We start from the raw sequence: 9,494 nt of genomic DNA on the forward strand, positions 1-9,494 counted from the left end.
CAACCAGTAAGGATAATCCCTTACTTTACCAGCAAAAATATTGTAATCAGATTACCGATACTTTTGAAAAACTAGATGATTACTTCGAGGATTACTTTTAAATTCAGAAAGTGTGTTTGCAAAAACAAAATCTTTGACACTTCTCAGAAGTTTACATATACTCAATTAGTATTTGGTAGCATTGCCTTTAAATTGTTTAACTTGGGTCTAATGTTTCAGGTAGCCTTCCACAAGCTTCCCACAATAAGTTGGGTGAATTTTGGCCCATTCCTCCTGACAGAGCTGGTGTAACTGAGGCAGGTCTGTAGGCCTCCATGCTCGCACACGCTTTTTCAGTTCTGCCCACAAATCTTCTATAGGATTGAGGTCAGGGCTTTGTGATGGCCACTCCAATACCTTTACTTTGTTGTCCTTAAGCCATTTTGCCACAACTTTGGAAGTATGCTTGGGGTCATTTCCAATTTGGAAGACCCATTTGCGACCAAGCTTTAACTTCCTGACTGATGTCTTGAGATGTTGCTTCAATATATCCACATAATTTTCCATCCTCATGATGCCATCTATTTTGTGAAGTGCACCAGTCCCTCCTGCAGCAAAGCACCCCCACAACATGATGCTGCCACCCCGTGCTTCACGGTTGGGATGGTGTTCTTCGGCTTGCAAGGCTCCCCTTTTTCCTCCAAACATAACGATGGTCATTATGGCCAAACAGTTCTATTTTTGTTTCATCAGACCAGAGGACAGTTGCAGTTGCAAACCGTAGTCTGGCTTTTTTATGACGGTTTTGGACTCGTTTTACTGTGGATATAGATAATTTTGTACCTGTTTCCTCCAGCATCTTCACAAGGTCCTTTGCTGTTATTCTGGGATTGATTTGCACTTTTCGCACCAAAGTATGTTAATCTCCAGGAGACAGAACACGTCTCCTTCCTGAGCGGTATGAAGGCTGCCTGGTCCCATGGTGTTTATACTTGTGTACTATTGTTTGTACAGATGAATGTGGCACCTTCGGGGGTTTGGAAATTGCTCCCAAGGATGAACCAGACTTGTGGAGGTCTACAATTTTCTTTCTGAGGTCTTGGCTGATTTCTTTTGATTTTACAATGATGTCAAGCAAAGAAGCATTGAGTTTGAGGGTAGGCCTTGAAATACATGCACAGGTAGACCTCCAATTGACTCAAATTATGTCAATTAGTCTATCAGAAGCTTCTAAAGCCATGATATAATTTTCTGGAATTTTCCAAGCTGTTTAAAGGCAGTCAACTTAGTGTATGTAAACTTCTGACCCACTGTAATTGTGATACAGGGAATCATACGTGAAATAATCTGTCTGTAAACAATTGTTGGAGAAATTACTTGTGTCATGCACAAAGTAGATGTCCTAACAGACTTGCCAAAACTATAGTTTGTTAACAAGAAATTTGTGGAATGGTTGAAAAACGAGTTTTAATGACTCCAACCTAAGTGTATGTAAACTTCCAACTTCAACTGTGTATATTATATATATGCATTGATTCTTGAAGAATATAACTTGTAAATGCCTCATGAGCTTAGTTCAGCTGTCAAACTCCATGAGAACCCAAAATATCAGCTTGTTTTACTCCAATGTTTGTAAACATTGTAAATGTAAACAAACACTGTATAGCCTCATAACATGGTTAAAACAATACTTTTTATATCATGGATGGTCAATCATTGCATCTATAGCTCTGTCTATTAATCTGAGAGTGGTTACATTTCTCCAGGCCCATCCCTCAGCTTTTTACCAAAACCGAGGTGGGGTGCCCATTTTGTTATTGTTTCATCTGTGGATTTGACCTTTAAACAGCTGCATATTATCAAGATATCAAAGTGTCACCAACAAAAAGGTAAATAATAGGCCTATAGCAAATGCAGCATATGGCATTCATTTTTCACATGTAAATAGCACTTTTCAGTAGTGCTCAAAGCATGCCATTCCACGAGCGCAGCATTTATTTTTAATCTCCAATCAATAAACCCAATCAGTCCTCCATAAACAGGAGTAGGGCTGGCTAATAAGTCCTTAGTTGTGGGATCATGCTCAGGTAAAACAATTTGGCAAATTTATATTTCCATATTTCAAAGTCCTATTCTTGAAGATCAAGGGGTATAACATTTATTGGAATGACTGGAATTCTGATAGAGTTTGGTTTTTAATGTAAAGACATAATTGAATCGTATTATTATATGTAGTAGAAAGCGATGGGTTAGAAGAAGCCTACATAACCAACCCATAAAGTAAAATTTAACATCCATATATGACCAGCTATGTAAACTTCAACATTGTTTTATCCTGCAATAGATGTTGTTCAATTGGTAAAATACAAGTTTGTCTTTTTCTAATGCCTCTTAAGGGGAAAGTCATCTAAAATTAACGGAATGTAATCAGATTCCGTTACTGAGTTTGGGTAATCCAAAAGTTATGTTACTGATTACAATTTTGGACAGGTAACTAGTAACTGTAACAGATTACTTTTAGAAAGTAACCTACCCAACCCTGCAAAGATCTGACGTGATTCTACATGTCAGACTCATTATTCCTTTTAGAATATTCCACAATTCTGTACCCTGCTGAATGTGTCCCAGTTTCCCAGAGAGGAATCTTTTTAAAACAATGTCAATAGAACTGTGCTTTACACCATGCACAATGCATCACACCATTAGCATGTTAAACCTCCTAGAGTCCGCACCACTGTGGAAATCTAATCAGAATAATTCAAAAATCCCCATAAAAATATGTCTGTTTAAGCTAGAGCTATTCTAAAATTCTAAATCAAATAGCTAAATGATCCTTGGTATGACCATCTTAAAACAATTCCATATGTTAGCTTAGTAGCTTAGTAGTAACCCCCCCCCCTTTCCAAAGGTTCCCCATGATATCTGTTTATGACACAGAAGCACAGCTATGTTCAACATACTAATCTGAGAGACATCCAGAGGGCTCTGTGAGATGCGGTCCAACCGTCTCTGCGAAGGTTAATCTCTGAAGAATAATGAGGAATGGAGTCCTTGTCTTCAGTGAGCTGAGCTGTGGGTATGGGAGAAAAGGAGAGGGAGGGAGAGAGAGAGAGAGAGATGGGGGAGTGATTTATAGGACTAATTAAAGGAGTTAGGGGGCAATCGCCAAGGGAAAGCAAAAGTAAACACTATTATAAAGCAGAGCATCCCCAATCGGACGGAGATAGAGTGACAAAAAAGCTACATTCCACTACAACATGCACAGCAGAGAGAGAGAGGCAATTAACTGACTTTCTTCCCTCACAGCACCGGCACAGCTTCGGCTATCAGCTTGATTTTCTATTTCTACTGCAGACAGTTGCAGCTCCTCATTGCGATTGCAGAAACAGACAAATCCTAATCCTTATAGTTCATAGTGGCAGACAATTAAAGTATAATTGAGGCCCTGACCACTGTATGCCATCACCAACAGAGCCATCTGAATGGACTTCAGTGTGTGTGTATGAGAGCTGCACCGTGAACAGTGTTTGTGTGTGTGTTTCAAGGGGTTTTACCTATCAGCAGTTGTGAATGACATAGATAATGAAACATGATATGAATAGTAAACACATCTGAATTATCACTTGAGCTGTTCCCGATTATTTTAATCATTTTGTACAGAGAAAGAGACTTAAGTGCTTTATATAATAGGCTTAGCTGAATATGACTCAGTCCACTCCCGTCATCAGTTTTGTGCAAATGGAAACTGTTTATGCCCTCCACACTGCTGGAATGGACTCAATCAAACATCAGAAACTGAAAAACAAAACAAAATCCATATATACTTTACAAAAATCAAAACGCAACATGCAACAATTTCAAATATTTTGCTGAGTTACAGCTCATATAAGGAAATCAGTCAATTGAAATAAATTCATTAAGCCCTAATCTATGGATTTCATATGACTGGCAGGTGACTGACGATCCCGCAGGTGAAGAAGCCATATGTGGATGTCCTGGGCTGGCGTGGTTACACATGGTCTGCAGTTGTAAGGCCAAATTTTCTAAAACGGCGTTGGAGATGGTAGAGAAATTAACATTATCTGGCAACAGCTCTGGTGGAGATTCCTTCAGTCAGCATGCTAATTGCACACTCCCTCAAAACTTGAGCCATCTGTGGAATTGTGTTGTGTCACAAAACTGCACATTTTAGAGTGGCCTTTTATTGTCCCCCCCAGCACAAGGTGCACCTATGTAATGAACATGTTGTTTAATCAGCTTCTTGATATGCCACACCTGTCAGGTGGATGGATTATTTTGGCAAAGGAGAAATGCTCATTAACAGGGATGTAAACAAATTTGTGCACAAAATTTGAGAGAGAAATTATATTTTTTAGTTAAATAAAGATTATATAAATAAAATAGAACATATCTGGGATCTTTTATTTCAGCTCATGAAACATGGGACCAACACTTCACATGTCATGTTTCGATTTTTGTTCAGTGTATCATTATTACAATGTCCTATTGCCACTAATAGTAGAAAGAGCCATTTTTGTAGTTAGCTCATTACAGAAAAATATGCTGTAGTCATAGATGGGTTAATAACAGTTAACAAGAAACACTGTAATAACAAACCTTCTGATACAGATAACAGTATGATATCCCTGAACTGGGATAGTGACTTTGGTAAGCAATTTGACTGAGAGCTTAGTGCATTAATTTAGTTTAAATGGAGTAAAAACAGGCTGTTGAACTGGAAGAAAGAGTTCCTTGGGGATTAGCAATAATGCTTACCCTATATTTCATGCATGCATTTATTTATTTTGGTCCATTGCACAGCAGCAGGAAGTTAATTTGTATTGCCTGTTATCCAGAATGAGTAAAGGTGATCTGTCCCTAGATTAATATACATACTTTGGCAATAATGCCCGAGGAGATGTGGTATATTGCCAATATACCACAGCTAAGGGCTGTTCTTAAAGCGGAGTGCCTGCATACAGCCCTTAGCCGTGGTATATTGGCCATATACCACAAACCTCCGAGCTGCCTTATTGCTAATATAAACCAGTTACCAATGTAATTAGAGCACACCCATGGTATACGTCTGATATACCATGGCTGTCAGCCAATCAGCATTCAGGGCTCGAACCACCCAGTTTATAAATATAATTATACAGCCAATCAGCATTCAGGGCTCAAACCACCCAGTTTAAAAATATAATTAAAAACTGGGTGGGAAGAATGCTGATTGATATACCACACCTCCTCTGGGCATATTGCTTAAATATATATCTCTAGCCCTCCCCATTCCCGAACATTCTCTATTTTGATTTGTATCCCTGTTAAAGCCAAGCACTTGTCAGGTAATGCTCGCTACACCATTGAATTGCAGGAATAATTTACTTCAGCTATCCACTCCCATTCCTCTAAGGCTGTATGAAGATGGAAACCGACCAAGGCTGTCATGGTAGTCTGCTACTATGCTAGTTTTACTATAAATGGTACACTCTCGGCTGCGGGATGTTTAAATAAAGATAGCTCAGTGCCTATGATACGAATATGGGTCCTGATCATGTTGTATCCCATCATTATTTCCCATCATAGGCATATGTGAGGCCATTTACTTACAAATGACAAAACAACTTGGGACTACATTTTATTTAGTTTTTAATGGATTGTTTCAGCCTCAGACTACAGGGAGAGACACAACCCTCTCAAACAATCAATAGGTGTTTTCGAACAAGCTCTACTATTTACTATGAGAGTTGTTCGATGAGGCAGCAGGAGCAAAAGTTGGGAGACATAGAGACTGTATCCCCACCAAATTGTCAACATTTTAAGTAAACATACTTAACCATGTACACTTAACACATAAACAACCCAATGCAAGTACAGTAGCCAGCAAGAAAATGTAACATGAACTGGGTTTGCCCAATGTGCTCAATCATGCTCACACCATAATGATAATGGGTAAATCCAAGGTGAGTCTCTATGCAGAAGACTGTGGTGAATATTGAAGGTTTCTACTCTTATCCAGTTGATTTCTCTAAACATATCAGTGTGATGAAAAATGTAATTCTACAGTGTCCACTACACAAAGTAAGCAATTTTCCAGCTGATTAGCTCACAGTCTCTGGTAGCTCCCCTGTGATGTACAGGTAACTACCAAAATAAAGGAAACACTTGAGGGATACCAAGTATATTGAAAGCAGGTACTTCCACACAGGTGTAGTTCCTGAGTTAAATAAGCAATTAACATCCCATCATGCTTAGGGTCATGTATATAAATGCCCATAGCTACCATGGCTAGAAGAGATCTCAGTGACTTTGAAAGAAGGGCGTGTGTGTCTGTGTACGCATATGCACGCATCACCAGATCTCAGCCCAATTGAATACTTATGGGACATTCTGGAGCGACACCGGAGACAATGTTTTCTACAGCACTATCAACAAAATACCAAATTATGAAATTTCTCATGATAGAATGATGTCGCATCCCTCCAATAGAGTTCTAGACATGTTCTAGAATCTATGCCCAGGTGCATTGAAGCTGTTCTGGCTCGTGGTGGCCCTATTAATGCAGAAGAAGACAATGGAATGTTGCATTTCCAATGCATAATTTACATTAATGGATCTACTTTCTTCTGAAGAAACACGAACGGTCTGATAAAACTCATTAGGAAACTGCTTTCACCGCATTAGTGCGGATAAGAGGAATAACAAAAACAAGTCCTTTGGCAAATGTTCCATTGTTTACCCAGTATCAATGTGTCACATTTCAATGTATTCAGCGTATTGTTCCTATGATTGGACTTATTTTTGTCTAATTTGTCTGACTTAATTCACCACAGAGCTGTAAGTCACCTAGATGAATATACAATGCCTTTAGAAAGTATTCACACCCCTTGACTTTTTCCACATTTTCTTGTGTTACAGGCCGAATTTAAAATTGATAAAATGTTGATTTCTTTGGTCACTGGCCTACACACAATGCCACATAATGTCAAAGTATAATTATGTTTTTCAATATTTTACAAATCAATCAAAAATGTAAAGTTGAAAAATTGGAGTCAATAAGTATTCAACCCCTTTGTTATGGTAAGCCTAAATAAATTCAGGAGTAAAAATGTGCTTAATAATAAGTGGCATGGACTCACTGTGCGCAATAATAGTGTTTAACATGATTTTTTTAATGATTACCTCATCTCTGTACCCCACACATACTGTAAGGTCCCTCAGTCGAACAGTGAATGTCAACCACAGATTAAAACACAAAGACCAGGGAGGTTTTCCAATGCCTCACAAAGAAGGGCACCTAAAATAAAAACAAGGAGACATTGAATATCCCTTTGAGCATGGTGAAATTATTCATTAAACTTTGGATGGTGTATAGGGTTGCACATTTTGGGGAATACTCAGAGGTGGAAACTTTCCGTGGGAATTAACGGGAATATATGGGAATTAACGGATAAATATGCAAATTAATATTAATACCATTTAACTGTAGATGTTTTATGCATTGGATATATTTATCACATCATATGGAGACAGAAACATAAACCTTTTACCTTATAAGTAGACAATTGCAAATTATTAAATCCTTCCAATAGAAATAAAAAAATATAGATTTATTTACGAATGAAACTTTAATTAAATGAGTTGACTCTTCACATGGGATGATTTCTGTCACGTATACTCCCTCTCCGGCCTCTAGGTCATCAGGCTGCTAATTATCCCGCACACCTGTCACCATCGTCAAGTGCACCAGCGCCTCATGACACTCACCTGGACTCCATCACCTCCTTGATTATCTTCCCTATATCTGTCACTCCCCTTGGTTCTTTCCTCAGGTGCTTTTGACTCGGTTTCATGTCGGTGCGTTGTTTGTGTTTCGTGTTTATTGTTTTGTTTATTTATTAAAAACACTCACTCCCTGTACTTGCTTCCTGCCTCTCAGTGCACTAGTTACAATTTCACTGAACAACAAAAGGGAATATTGAATGATCCCTTGCATCTCCCAAAAGCTTTTTCAACATCTGTAAAATGATAGTCTAGAAACTAAAGCTTTGGTTATCTTCCTCTAAGGCTTCCATGTCACGTGGTAGAAAAAACTAACTATCAGAAATGGTTAACAAGTTAGAAATGATTTAAACACACTTTGCTGTAGGCTACTATTTACTAGTTCACAAAAAATAATGTATGTCATATACAATATATTCACCCCACCCAGTATTGTAATCAAAACTTACCAGAAAGCATTTAGTCATTGGCTCAGACAGTGTAGTAGTGTGGGCTCAATAGCATCTCATTAGTGTGCAAGATCTTGAGAATCAGCTGGACATGTGATGGAAGAGTGCACTGTACATGTGATGGAAGAATGCACTGTGCATGCAGAGGGTTGCAATTCCATTGAATTGGGGATAGTTTAACCAAAATATGCCACAAGACCTAGAATTGCCTTGTGTGTATCCCACAAAAAAGGTTCACTGTTATATGGTAACTTTTTGGATGAATTTAAGCAAAATTCCCCAAATTCCAGGGCTTAACTTCCCATGGACCCTTTGCCACCCTAATGGTGTATCAATACACCCAGTCACTACAAAGATACAGGCGTCCTTCCTAACTCAGTTGCCCAAGAGGAAGGAAACTGCTCTGGGATTTCTCCATGAGGCCAATGGTAACTTTAAAACAGTTACAGAGCTTAATGGCTGTGATAGGAGAAAACTGAGCATGGATCAACAACATTGCAGTTACTCTACAATACTAACCTAATTGACAGAGTGAAAAGAAGCAAGCCTGTACAGAACTTAAATTAGTCCCAACAAGGGACTAAAGTAATACTGCAAAAAATGTGGCAAAGCAATTCAGTTTTTGTCCTGAATACAAAGCATTGTGTTTGGGGAAAATCCAATTCAACGCATTACTGAGTACCACTCTCCATATTTTCAAGCATAGTGGTAGCTGCATCCTATTATAGGTATGCTTGTAATCGTTAAGGACTTGGAAGTTTTTCAGGATAAATGTAACAAGGCCTCCTAGTAGGAGGGGGGGGTGTAGGAATCAGGAGCAGGAGAGCAGAGAAGTTCCAGTGACACACAACGTTTAATCAGGCGGTCCTGAAGGCACAATACAACAAGTGGGAAAACACGCACCAACGTAGTCGCCACCCACAGGGGATAAACTTCGCACACGGAGGAGAAACCTCGACTCCACAAACAAAGTCTCGTAAGCACCGGTAACATTTACCGAAAATATAAAACGAAACCCCGTGGTGCAGGCACGCACCCCTAACATGCAAATACACAACAAATAATCCCGCACAAAGCCTAGCCTGCAGCGGGGTGTATATAAACCCACCGAAATCAACTAAACTGAACACAGGTGTGAAAAAAACAGACAGACACAAACGAAAAGGAAAATGGGATCGGTGGCAGCTAGTAGGCCGGCGACGACGACCGCCGAGCACCGCCCGAACAGGGAGAGGAGCCACCTTCGGTGGAAATCGTGACAATAAAAAAGACACAGAATGGAGC

The sequence above is a fragment of the Salmo salar genome, chromosome ssa01, assembly GCF_905237065.1.
Source record: "Salmo salar chromosome ssa01, Ssal_v3.1, whole genome shotgun sequence".
NCBI classification, from domain to species: Eukaryota; Metazoa; Chordata; class Actinopteri; order Salmoniformes; family Salmonidae; genus Salmo; species Salmo salar.